This window comes from Dipodomys merriami, unplaced genomic scaffold (genome assembly GCF_024711535.1).
Source record: "Dipodomys merriami isolate MVZ:Mamm:240054 unplaced genomic scaffold, mDipMer1.0.p SCAF_2008, whole genome shotgun sequence".
Lineage (NCBI taxonomy): Eukaryota > Metazoa > Chordata > Mammalia > Rodentia > Heteromyidae > Dipodomys > Dipodomys merriami.
Genome location: NW_027203392.1, coordinates 43,487 through 56,492, shown reverse-complemented (window position 1 = coordinate 56,492; position 13,006 = coordinate 43,487). Strand labels below are relative to the sequence as shown.

At 39.3% G+C, this 13,006-nt stretch overlaps 1 long non-coding RNA gene across 14 annotated transcripts in view; it reads right to left on the bottom strand.

Annotated features, from left to right (window-relative positions):
* LOC138833133 (uncharacterized) overlaps window positions 1-13,006 on the bottom strand; it is a 43,281-nt gene that overhangs the window by 24,365 nt on the left and 5,910 nt on the right. For 7 of the 14 annotated variants that reach the window (XR_011373800.1, XR_011373795.1, XR_011373799.1 and 4 more), the window contains 3 exons: window positions 2,882-3,083; window positions 2,483-2,622; window positions 2,239-2,388 (listed from right to left, as the gene is read on the bottom strand). The exons of 1 other annotated variant lie outside the window; for it this stretch is intronic. This is a non-coding gene — a long non-coding RNA (uncharacterized lncRNA). Of the gene's footprint in view, window positions 1-2,238; window positions 2,389-2,482; window positions 2,623-2,881; window positions 3,084-5,748; window positions 5,851-13,006 lie in introns of all 14 variants that reach the window. 6 more of the 14 variants (XR_011373801.1, XR_011373802.1, XR_011373796.1 and 3 more) reach the window with 6 other exon arrangements.

Below are 13,006 nucleotides of genomic sequence, written 5' to 3'. Positions count from 1 at the left end.
TTAACATATATCAAGTATGACTCTATAATCCACAAATCAAACTAATAGATTGAAAGCCAATAAGAGTCAAATTGTAGGTTACTGTCTAAGAACTTGGAAAAATCACCAGGATTGTTATGATGTTGAAAAGATTACGTTACTGCATTGTTGGTGGGATTGTAAACTTGTTCAACCACTTTGGCAAGTAGTATGGAGGTTCCTCAAAAGACTCCACATAGAGCTCCCCTATGACCCAGCAATCTCACTTTTGGGCATTTAACCAAATGTTTACAAACAAGACCACACTAAAGCTACCAGCACAACTATGTTTATTGCAGCATTATTTACTATAGCTAAGATATGGAACCAACCCAGATGCACCACAGTAGATGAATGGATCAAGAAAATGTGGTATATATACACAATGGAATTCTATGCCTCCAGCAGAAAGAACAACATTGCCCCATTTGTTAGGAAATGGAAAAACTTGGAAAAAAATTATATTATGTGAAGTAAGCCAGGCCCAAAGAAACATAGGTCCCATGGTATCCCTTATTTGCAATACCTAGTATATGTCTGAGTCACGCAGAAAAGGTCGATTAAGGTGATGTTAGGGAAATGAACCCTAAGATATGTATTCAAATGTTTTTTTTCTTTCATGCGATTGTTTCTAACACATTTATAAGATTATTTCTTTGTTGCTTTGTATGTCCCCCTCCCCCATAGTATAACCCCTGCTTTCACTGTATTTGATGTCGGTATAATTTGTGGAGGGAAAGGATAAAAACAAATCATTTAAATAGGGATACAGGTGGACCCATTGCAACAGTGAGATGTACAAGTAATTATGTCGAAAAGGAACTTTACAACTTTGGTGCAGGGGGGTAGCAGGGAGCATTGGGTGGGGGATGGGGGGAGGATGGGAAGGGATGGGAAGGGGAAACAAAGGAGGAGGCTACAATACTTGATAAGAAATGTACTCATTGTCTTGCCCATGTAATTGTATCCCCTCTGTACAGTATTTTCACAGTAAAAAGAAAAGATTAGATGATAAAAATGTATTTCAAGTTGTTTAGCATGATTTGTCTAGGCACCAGAGTTCTGTGAGGGGGAAAAAAGAAAATCTATGTTGAAGTTCACATAGATATATAAAAAGTGCTTCAAGTTTATTAGGCATAAAGCCAATAGGCCCCAAAATAAAGTTTAATTATAAAGCCAAGCTGGATATGAAAAACAATGAGGTAAAGTAGAAAATTCTTGAAGGAAATTAATATATAACTGAAATGGCTTCTGGAGCTTTTAAAAAATTATAACTGGCAGACTAAACTAGAAATCAATCATCTTATAAATATGTTAGAAACAATAGCAAGAAAGAAAAACAATTTAAGTCCTTATCTTGAGGTAAATGCTTGATAAGAAATGTACTCATTACCATGCTCATGTAATTGTAACCCCTCTGGTATGGTATTTTCACAGTAAAAACAAAACTTATTAATAAAAAATCAATCAATTGCCTTTAAATCAAACATTGGTTATTCTTCATCAGAAGTTCTTAAAACATGACTGGTGCATATTGTAGAAGGCATGAAATTTTTGTTTTGCTGTTTTCTGGCCCTTCTATACCATTAGGGATACTGTATTATTCTTTGTGTAATCACCTCAAATCCAGATTACTTTAGAATTATTCAACTTGGAAGTTCCTTTGCTATACTCATATCCTGACACACTCTTTAACTATTCTATACTGAGTATTGATATAGTGAAAAATATTCCAGTGTTAAAATAATAAAACAAATAAGCTACCACTAAATGAGAGCTATTCATTCACAATTCAATTAACAAATTATTTTAGGCAGTTTTATATACATAGCCTCTGCTAAGGGCTAAAGAAACAATGATGACCAAGACAAAGGTTATTTCTAGTCTTGTGAGCTGTAAAGTTTTGTATGGAAAAGAGACACTATGCTGGTAGCTCATGCCTATGGTCCTAGCTACTCAAAGCCTCATGTGGTAGAGAACTAGACATCACACACACACACACACACACACACACACACACACACACACACACACACACACACACACACACACACACACACACACACACACACAAACAACCTCAGGGACACTTTTCCAATCCTTAGTTCAAGCCCCAATAATGGTACTAAAGAAAGAAAGAAATAAGAGGCACAAAAAAATATCACACAACCCACATGACTGACATTGTTACACAGCAAGGAAGGAAAAGAAGGTACTCACCTATTCAGATCCACAGTCTAAGAACAAGTTGGTGAAAAAGTGTTCCCAGAAGACCAAACAGGAGACCCAAGAAACTTCCCAATAGCAACCTCTTATGGGTAGGCACAGTTAAGTATCACATCTTCCTTCTTGCTCTGAAGAATGCTATGACTAATTACAGAAAACCTAATGGGTTAGGTGATTCACAAAGGAATAGAATGTTCACAGATACCTTCTATAGTTTTCCAGTAGTGTTATCAAGTACCTTGAATAGGTCTGGGAAGTTGACTCAGTGGTAGAGTGTTTGCCTTGCATGCATGAGTCCCTGGTTTCATCTCATCAGCACCACATAAGCAGAAAAAAGCTGGAAGTGGTGCTGTGGCTCAAGCCACTCAAGCTGAAGAGCTGAAGGACAACACCCAGGCCCAGAGTTCAGGCCCCACAACCAACAACAAATAAAAAAGAAACGTCAGTAGTCCAATGTAATACCTTCAGATCAGAAATATCTTTTTCAGTTATCCTCAACACTGAACAACTCTACAGCCAGGGAATGTGTGGAGGCTGAGCAGGCAGTATTTGAAGGAGGAAGGACCATGCCTCCTGCATCTTTTACAGCAATTATATTCAAAACATAATAAAACTTCAGTAACAAAAAAAGAAATACCTTTTCTCATGATACTTGCATAGCTGGAGGACAGCTACACAAAATCCAACACAAAACATAAGTAAGAAATCCTTTCCTTGTTGTGCTTCACTATCCAGGCTTCTCTAAGGTGAACTCAGTTTTGCCTATTCCCCAGTCGATAGAGAAGCCATGAGTCAGGAGCAAGGGCACGACTTTTGCCAGAAAAAGGACTGCCAGTTTCCTTTAAGGAGAGAGGACAAAATAGGTCAGAGGAAAAGTGTGTTAAGAAATAATGTGAAGTCCCATGGTTTCCCTTATTTGCAATATATAATATATATATGAGTCAAGCAGAAAAGATCAGATAAAGTGATGTTAGGAAAATGAACCCTTAGATATGTATTTTAATGTTTTTTTTCTTTCATGCATGTGTTTCTAACGCATTTATAATATTATTTCCTTGTTGCTTTGTATGTCCCTCCCCCACAGTATAACCCCTGCTTTCACTATATTTGATGTCAGTATAACTTGTGAAGGAGATGGGGAAAAACAAGTCGTTTAAGGATACAGGTGGACCTGTTGCAACAATGAGAAGTACAAATTGTCATGTCGAAAATGAGCTTTACAATGTCGGTGCAGGGGTGGGGGGAGGGGAGGGGAAGAATTGGGAATGGGGGGAGGGGGAGGCTGGGAAGGGATGTGAAGGGTAAACAAAGGAGGAGGCTGCAATGCTTGGTAAGAAATGTGCGCATTATCCTGCCCATGTAATTGTAACCCCTCTGTATAGTATGTTCACAAATAAAATTAAATTAAATTAAAAAAAAAAGAAATAAGGTGAAGACTGGTTTCTCATCAGTGGAATGTGCTTACAGCCATGAAGTACAACCCTGTATAAATGCTGTACTATGGAGGAACCAATAGACAGCTGTCTATTTGCCTATGTGCAAATGGGGATTGGCTACAATGAACATAAGATCATATTATAGAATGATTAAAAAGAATTCTTTTATTAATTTTTTTTTGTCAGTCGTGGGGCTTGAACTCTGGGCCTGGGCGCTGTCCCTCAGCTCTTCAGCTCAAGGCGAGCACTCTACCACTTGAGCTACAGAGCCACTTCTGGTTTTCTGGTGGTTTATTGGAGATAGGAGTCTCACGGTCCCTTTTGCCCGGGCTGGCTTTGAACCGCGATCCTCAGATCTCAGCCTCCTGAGTAGCTAGGATTACAGGTCTGAGCCACCAGCACCCGGCTATTAATAAGTTTTTTTTTGTGAAAATACTGTACAGAGGGGTTACAATTACATGAGCAAGGTAAAGGTAATGAGTATGTTTCTTATCAAGCATTGTTGCCTCCTCCTTTGTTTCCCCTTACCATCCTTGCCCTCCTACTCCCCTGCCTCACCCCACTCTACACCCCCTTCCACTAATGCCCCACACAAACATGCCAAAGGGAACCAGGCACCAGTAGCTCAAACTTGTAATCTTAGCTACTTAGGAGACTGAAATCTAAGGATCAACATTCTAAACCAGCCCAGTCTGTAAGAACCTGATCTCCAATTAACCACCAAATGGCTGGATGTAGAGCTGTGATTCAAGTGGTAGAGCACTAGTCCTGACCAAAATAGTTGAGGGACAGTGCCCAAGGTCTGAGATTAATCTCTAAGACCAACATACCCACACACACACACACACACACACACACACACACACACACACACACACACACACACACACACACACACACAAACACATAAACACACACACACACACACACCAAAAAACTGGATTGAGCCTAACATGGTAGGGGTGTTCCTATAGTCCCAGGTGCACAAAAAGCTGAGAAACTAGAAATAATTGAGACCTTGTACTAAAATGAACAGCAAACAAAAGGCATTAGTTGTTCCCCACCTCAGCTGGAGGGCCCCTATGGTAATAGTTTAGATAAAAGAATGATCTCTGTCTAGTTCAGCACAGATACTACACAGTGAGTAAATAAGTCTTTAGATGATTACACATAGGGCTTTCAGTCATCACAGTGTGTATCAGCCAGCATTAGTGATCCAGAACCTCAAACGCTCCATTATGTACATCTATGCTGACAAAGCTTTCAGATGATGTAGCCCAGAAAATATCTGATAGCCATTGTCTAGAAACTCACTAAAGTATTAAATAATACCTGTCTTGAATTTCTGATTCATAAAATTATGAGCAAATAGTTGTTTTAAACTGCTAGGATTTGGGTAATTTGTTACATGGCAGAAGCCAGGTGAAGGGAAGTGATAGGGTAGAGAGGAAGGTTAACCAAGAGTTAAGTCCTAAAAGATAGTTAAGTCTTCATGTTAGCTGAGAGATGTGGTTCATTATACTACTTCACTACTTCTGTTAATACCTTAATTTTGGCTTTGTAAAACACACTGACATAACCATATTATATACAGCATATTACAATATAGTACAAAATTATAATCACCCCATTTTGTTTATAATCAAAACTATTATCAGCCTATATTAGAATGTTGCAAATTCTACCAACATTTCACAGATTTTTTCAAGTAAAAGATTTTAAAAAGGGGGATTGTCCCCCAACAAAAAATCTTCAAAGAAACAACTGTCCAATAAATAAGTGGGCTAAAGATTTAAAGAGAGATGTTAAGGGAAGATGGCGGAGGAGAAGCTGGAATCTGAACAAGCTCTCGCATAGAAAGGAGTTTTAGAGTTCCAGTGAACAGTCCTAAGCCAGAGAATCACACCAAGTGTGTCATCACAGGACAGAGAGTTAGACAAGAGAGGGGAAACCAAGGAAACGCAGCAGCTGCCGCTCCGGCGGCGGGGCCGCGGCACCAAGGAAACGCAGCAGCTGCCGCTCCGGCGGCGGCGCCGCGGCGGCGGCGACCACCGCCGCGGAGACATACCTGAGACACAGAGAGTCGGGGACGAAGGAGCCAGACGCAGCGGACGAGCAGATTCTACTCAACACCAACAAGAACCGACAAGGAGCGAACATCTTCATCCTGCTGTTTGCAGACCAGAGACGACCCAGGATCCAAGACTCGGCGTGAGTACAAGCCCGACATCCTCACTCCTCAGGGAGCAGAGGAGGGAAGGCCACCCCTCCCCCCCCAGCACCGGTGATCTGCATCTTGGATACCGACAAAGTTCGGAGGAGCTGCTAGCTCCACCTCAGGCCTTGGAATAAAATGAGTCATTTAGCAGGTCACAAGAACTTAACGGCGAAGTGACCTGCCAGACTCAGCTCCATCCAGGGAAAAGTCACCCAGCTCAGGCTCCAGCCATCGGAGTGCCTTGCTTCACTGGGTAACCAGAGCCAGAGGCTGCCCCTCCCTCTAGCAGCCTCGACAATCAATTGAAAAACAGAAACCCTGAGAATGGCTCCAGGCTGGGCGCTGTGAGCTTTATCACAAAATAGCCCCAGGGAAAAGCTACTGTATATTGAAAGGCCTCAACTCTACCCAGAACCTAGCCTCATCACCACATCCCCCTCTTTTGTGACTCTCAAAGCAGACCACCCTCCCAGAAAACTAACCTGGGAGGGGGATCTCAAAATCTTGGGTAAAGCAGAGCATTTTTCTGCCTCTTCCAACCAACCGACTTAAGAAACCAATCAAGCCACAGGACCTCAAGCTGACCAGAGACTCCAACAAGAGACTGGTTGCAGACAAAAGGGAGATACAGGATTCTTCCCACTCCTCCCCCCCCAAAAAAAAAAATCAAAAGACTTTTTTTTCTTTTTCTTTTTCTTTTTTTTTTCTTTTTCTTTCTTTTTTCTTTTTTTCTTCTTCTTCTTCTTTTCTTTTTTTTTTGCTTGTTTTTTGTTTTTTGTTACCATATATATATATATATATATATATAAATTTTTTTCCCTTCTAAAACTTTTATTAATCTTTAATCTTTGCCTCTTCTGAAAAAATAATTGTTTTCCAGTAACCTTTTTTTTTTTCTCATCTTATAATTTTTATTTTAGGAATACGTGAATAAGAGTTTTCCTTTCTTTTCTTGTCTTCTTTCTCTTTTTCTTTCTTTCTTAATTATCTTTTTGTTTTTTATCTAGCTCTACTGAACTTCTGATATATTCTTCTCCCGTTCCCATCCTTAAAGCTTTTCACAACTCCTCTATGTCCCTCCCCTTCTCTGAACATATTCACATTCCTCTCTAAATAGACGGTCTTTTAACCTCTATAATAACATTAATTTTTACATTTCTATTCTTTTTCTAGTCTCTCTTTATTCCCCTTTCCGTCTCTTCTTTTTCTCTCTCTCTCTACTTGCATCCTACCCAACTCATTTCCTGCACTGTGATTAGGACATAGTTAACTCTCCCTGTGCCTCCCCACACCAATCTATTCCTATTTTTTACCCACATCTCTCCCTAATCCTAATAATTTCTGGTTTTCCAAATTCTTTTCTGCGGTTCGAAGTCCTTTAACATATAGTCGTTTGATGTTGAATAGATGTATCTGTTGAACTAGATTGTATCTGTAGACTATTGACTGTACAAATGCAAACTTTGGTTGATGGTTGCCTTAAGATAGTGTTCTAGCACAAAACTGGTGCAATCTTTATCTCAAATGGGCCGAGTAAGCCGGAAAAACACAAGAAAAATGGCAAATTCGGGTATCTCAATTCCCAACCTTGATAATCAGGGATTAGAACAGATAAAGAATAATCCAGAGGAGAGTTCCCAAATAGCTCTACAAACACTAAGAGCAAACATGATAAATGAGAAGTTTGACAATGTACAAAGGACTCTGTATGAGCGTGATAGGGAGAGAGAGGAGGCATCCCAGAAGATTATACAGGAATATCATAAGCGTGAGGAAGCTTCTCAAAAACTGATACAGGATTTGCGTGAACAACTTGAGAATACTCAAAGAGAAAGGGAGGAATGGCGTGAGCAGGCAGAGAACACTCAAAGAGAACTGCAGGAATCCCACAGAAGGGAGGAAACTAATCAAAGAGTAATTCACGAATTAAGAGACCAGGTAGAGAATACACAAAGATCACTAAAGACATTCATGGAATCCATTAACAAAGAGCTGAAGGAAGTCAGGGAGACCACAAAGGGAATGCTGAATGGAACCCAACAGAAGGAATGGGAGTCCAAAGAAACCATAACCAATCAACTAAGTGATTTGAGAACAAACACTGAACACCAAATTAAGGAAGTAAAGAAATTCATACAAGACCTAAAACAGAGCTTCAACAAAGAACTTGAAGCCATCAAAGCTGACCAATTAGAAGGAAAAGAGATAAAAAACAAAGTAGAGAGTCTTGACAACAGGTTAGACCATGCACAAGATCGAATCTCAGGGATTGAAGACAGCCTAGATATTATAGAGAAAGAACATACAACCATCCAAGACAAGTCCAAGAAATATGATAGGTCTATCCAACACCTGGAAGACACCATCAGGAGGCCCAATCTAAGGATAATGGGTGTAGAGGAGCACCTAGAAACAGAAGTTAATGGTCTAGGAAATTTGTTTAACAGGATCCTAGCAGAGAACTTCCCAAACATACAAAAAGAGAGGCCTATTCAGATACAAGAAGCTTTTAGAACCCCAAATAGACCAGACCAGAATAGGACATCCCACCGTCACATTATAATCCACACAGGATCAACCCAGACCAAGGAAAAGATCCTTAAAGCTGTCAAGGAGAAAAGGTTAATCACCTATAAAGGGAAACGAATTAGAATTACCTCAGATTTCTCAGCAGAGACAATCAAAGCAAGAAGAGCCTGGAATGACGTATGCCATGCCCTAAAAACAAACAACTATCAACCAAGAATACTGTACCCAGCTAAACTCTCCTTCATAACTGAAGGCCAAATAAAAACCTTCCATAGCAAAGAAAAATTGAAACAATACATCTCCACCAAACCAGCCCTGCAAAAGATTCTTAAAGATGTCCTACACATAGAAAACCAACAAGAACGCAACAAAGGCCAAGAAACTGCACCCAAACTGAGAATCCAAGAACCTTAGGAAGAACCCAGATTTCACAGCCCCCAAGAAGGTGGATAACATGGCAGGAACTCCCAAATACCTCTCAGTCCTATCTCTTCACGTTAACGGACTGAACTCTCCAATTAAGCGACATAGACTGTCTAGTTGGATTAAAAAACAAGACCCTTCTATCTGCTGCCTGCAGGAGTCACATCTTGCCCGTAAAAACAAACACATTTTCAAGGTTAAAGGCTGGAACAAAATCTACCAAGCAAACGGCCCTCATAAACAGGCGGGAGTTGCAATCCTAATATCAGATAAAATAGACTTCAAATTAAAATTCGTGAGAAGAGATAAAGAAGGTCGCTACATACTAATTAAAGGATCTCTCCTTCAGGAGGATATTACAATTCTAAATTATTCGCCAAACAATGGAGCACCCAAATTTATCAAAGAAACACTACTTTCCCTCAAATCCAATATAGATCCAAAGACATTAATTGTTGGGGATTTTAACACACCACTCTCCCCACTAGATAGATCAACTCGGCAAAAACTCAACAGAGAAACCGCAGATCTAAACAGCTGCATAGATCAACTAGACTTAACAGACATTTACCGAACATTTCACCCAGCAGCATCAGAATACACGTTCTTCTCAGCAGCACATGGAACGTTTTCTAAAATAGATCACATTTTAGGCCACAAAGCAAACTTGTCTAAATTCAGAAACATTGAAGTTATACCTTGCATTCTCTCTGACCACAAGGGAATAAAATTAGAACTCAACACCAAAAGCCACCAAAGAAAGTCCGGTATCACATGGAGGCTGATCAACACACAGCTGAATCATGAGTGGGTCATGGAAGAGATTAGAAAGGAAATTCAAATGTTCATGCTATTCAACAAAAATGAACACACAAATTACCAGCTCCTCTGGGACACAGCAAAGGCAGTACTCAGAGGCAAGTTTATAGCTCTGAGCTCCTACATCAACAAATTGGAGAGATCGGAAACTAACAATTTAATGACACATCTAAACCTCCTTGAAAAAGAGCAGCAAGATAAACCCCAATCCAGTAGACGGAAAGAAATAATCAAAATTAAATCAGAATTAAATGAATTAGAATCCAAAAAAACTATAGAAAGAATCAACAAAACAAAGAGTTGGTTCTTCGAAAAACTTAACAAAATTGATAGACCCTTAGCAAACCTTATCAGAAAAAGGAGAGAACACACCCAAATTAATAAACTCAGAGATGAGAATGGAAACATCACCACGGAAACAACCAAGATTCAGAACATTATAAGGGAATACTTCTCAAAACTTTATGCTAATAAGTTTGAGAACTTGACAGAAATGGACCTTTTCCTAGCAAATATTGACATGCCAAAACTAAACCAAGATGAGTTAAACCAGCTTAACAGGCCCATATCAAGCATTGAAATAGAAACAGCAATAAGAGACCTCCCAGCTAAGAAAAGTCCAGGACCAGATGGTTTTACAGCGGAATTTTACAAGGCCTTCAAAGCAGAGCTCACACCAATACTCCTCCAACTCTTCAATGAAATTGAAAGAGAAAGCTCACTACCGAACACATTCTATGAAGCCATCATAACCCTCATCCCAAAACCAGGCAGGGACTCATCAAAGAAAGAGAACTATAGATCCATTTCTTTGATGAACATTGATGCAAAACTTCTCAACAAAATTTTGGCCAATCGACTTCAACAATTCATCCAAAAAATCATACACCATGATCAAACAGGATTCATTTCAGGGATGCAAAGCTGGTTCAATATATGCAAATCAATTAATATTATTCATCACATCAACAGGAGCAAGAATAAGAACCACATGGTTATCTCAATAGATGCAGAAAAAGCATTTGACAAGATCCAACACCCCTTTATGATGAAGGTTCTGGAAAAATTAGGAATCCATGGAACATTCCTCAATACAATAAAGGCTGTATATGACAAACCTACAGCCAGCATTATACTCAATGGTGAAAAACTAAAGCCATTTCCTCTTAACTCAGGAACAAGACAAGGATGCCCACTCTCTCCACTTCTCTTCAATCTAGTATTAGAATGCCTAGCTACAGCAATAAGACAAGATGCAGACATAAAGGGGATCCAAATAGGGAAAGAAGAAATAAAACTCTCCCTCTTTGCATATGACATGATCTTGTATTTAAAGAATCCCATAGACTCCACTCCCAAATTACTCAAGCTGATTCAAAACTTTGGCAAAGTAGCAGGTTATAAAATTAACCCCCCAAAATCAATGGCTTTTCTATATGCCAACAATGAGAAAAGTGTGGCTGAAATTAGGAAAGCAACTCCATTTGTAATAGCCCCACAAAAAATAAAATACCTAGGAATTAACTTAACCAAAGAAGTGAAGGACCTCTATGATGAAAACTTTAAAATCTTGAAAAAGGAAATCAACACAGAACTTAAAAAATGGCAAAACCTCCCATGCTCCTGGATTGGCAAGATTAACATCGTGAAAATGGCAATACTTCCCAAGGCTATCTACAAATTCAATGCGATACCTATCAAAATTACACCCTCATTCTTCAAGGAAATAGAGGAGGCAATCCAAAAATTCATTTGGAACAATAAAAGACCCCGAATAGCAAAAACGCTCCTCAACGGAAAGAACACTGCTGGAGGAATATCAATACCAAATTTCAAACTCTACTATAAAGCCATAGTAATCAAAACAGCTTGGTATTGGCATAAGAACAGACCTCAGGACCAATGGAATAGAATTGAAAACCCAGAAATGAACCTACAGACCTATAGCCATCTAATCTTCGATAAGGAAGCTAAAACAATAGAATGGAAGAAAGACAGCCTCTTCAGTAAATGGTGCTGGCAAAATTGGTTAACTACATGTAGAAAACTAAAGCTAGATCCTTATATATCACCCTGCACCAGAATCAACTCCAAATGGATCAAAGACCTTGAACTCAAAGCAGACACTCTGAAAACATTACAGGATGGAATAGGAGAAACCTTAGGTCTCCTTGGCTCAGGTCGAAATTTTCTGAATAGAGACCCGGAAGCACAACAAATCAAAGAAAGATTGGACAAATGGGATTGTATACGGTTGCAGAGCTTCTGCAGGGCAAATGACATAGCTAGCAAGATCAATAGAAAGCCCACCGTTTGGGAGAAGATCTTTACTAGCCATACAACGGACAAGGGTCTCATATCTAAAATATACTTGGAACTCAAAAAATTAAACCACCCAACAACAAATCCTCAAAGAAACAACTGCCCAATAAATAAGTGGGCGAAAGACTTAAAGAGAAGCTTCTCTGAAGAAGAAACAAGGATGGCCAATAGACACATGAAGAAATGTTCAACATCCCTAGCCATAAAAGAAATGCAAATCAAAACAACATTGAGATATCACCTCACTCCAGTTAGAACAGCAAAAATCAAGAACTCTAACAACAACAGATGCTGGAGGGGATGTGGACAGAAAGGAACCTTACTTCATTGTTGGTGGGAATGTAAACTTGTTCAACCACTTTGGAAAGCAGTATGGAGGTTCCTCAAAAGACTTCACATAGATCTCCCCTATGATCCAGCAATCCCACTTTTGGGCATTTACCCAAATGTTTACAAACAAGACCACACTAAAGCTACCAGCACAACTATGTTTATTGCAGCATTATTTACCATAGCTAAGTTATGGAACCAACCCAGATGCCCCTCAGTAGATGAATGGATCAAGAAAATGTGGTATATATACACAATGGAATTCTATGCCTCCATCAGAAAGAATGACATTTCCCCATTTGTTAGGAAATTGAAAGGTTTGGAAAAAATTATATTAAGTGAAGTAAGCCAGGCCCAAAGAAGCATAGGTCCCATGGTTTCCCTTATTTGCAATATCTAGTATAGGTATGAGTCAAGCGGAAAAGGTCAGATAATGTGATGTTAGGAAAATGAACCCTTAAATATGTATTTTAATGTTTTCGTTTCTTTCATGCATGTGTTTCTAACGCATTTATAAGATTATTTCTTTGTTGCTTTGTATGTCCCTCCCCCACAGTGTAACCCCCGCTTTCACTATATTTGATGTCAGTATAACATGTGGAGGAGATGGGGACAAACAAGTCGTTTAAGGATTCAGGTGGACCTGTTGCAACAATGAGAAGTACAAAATGTCATGTCAAAACCA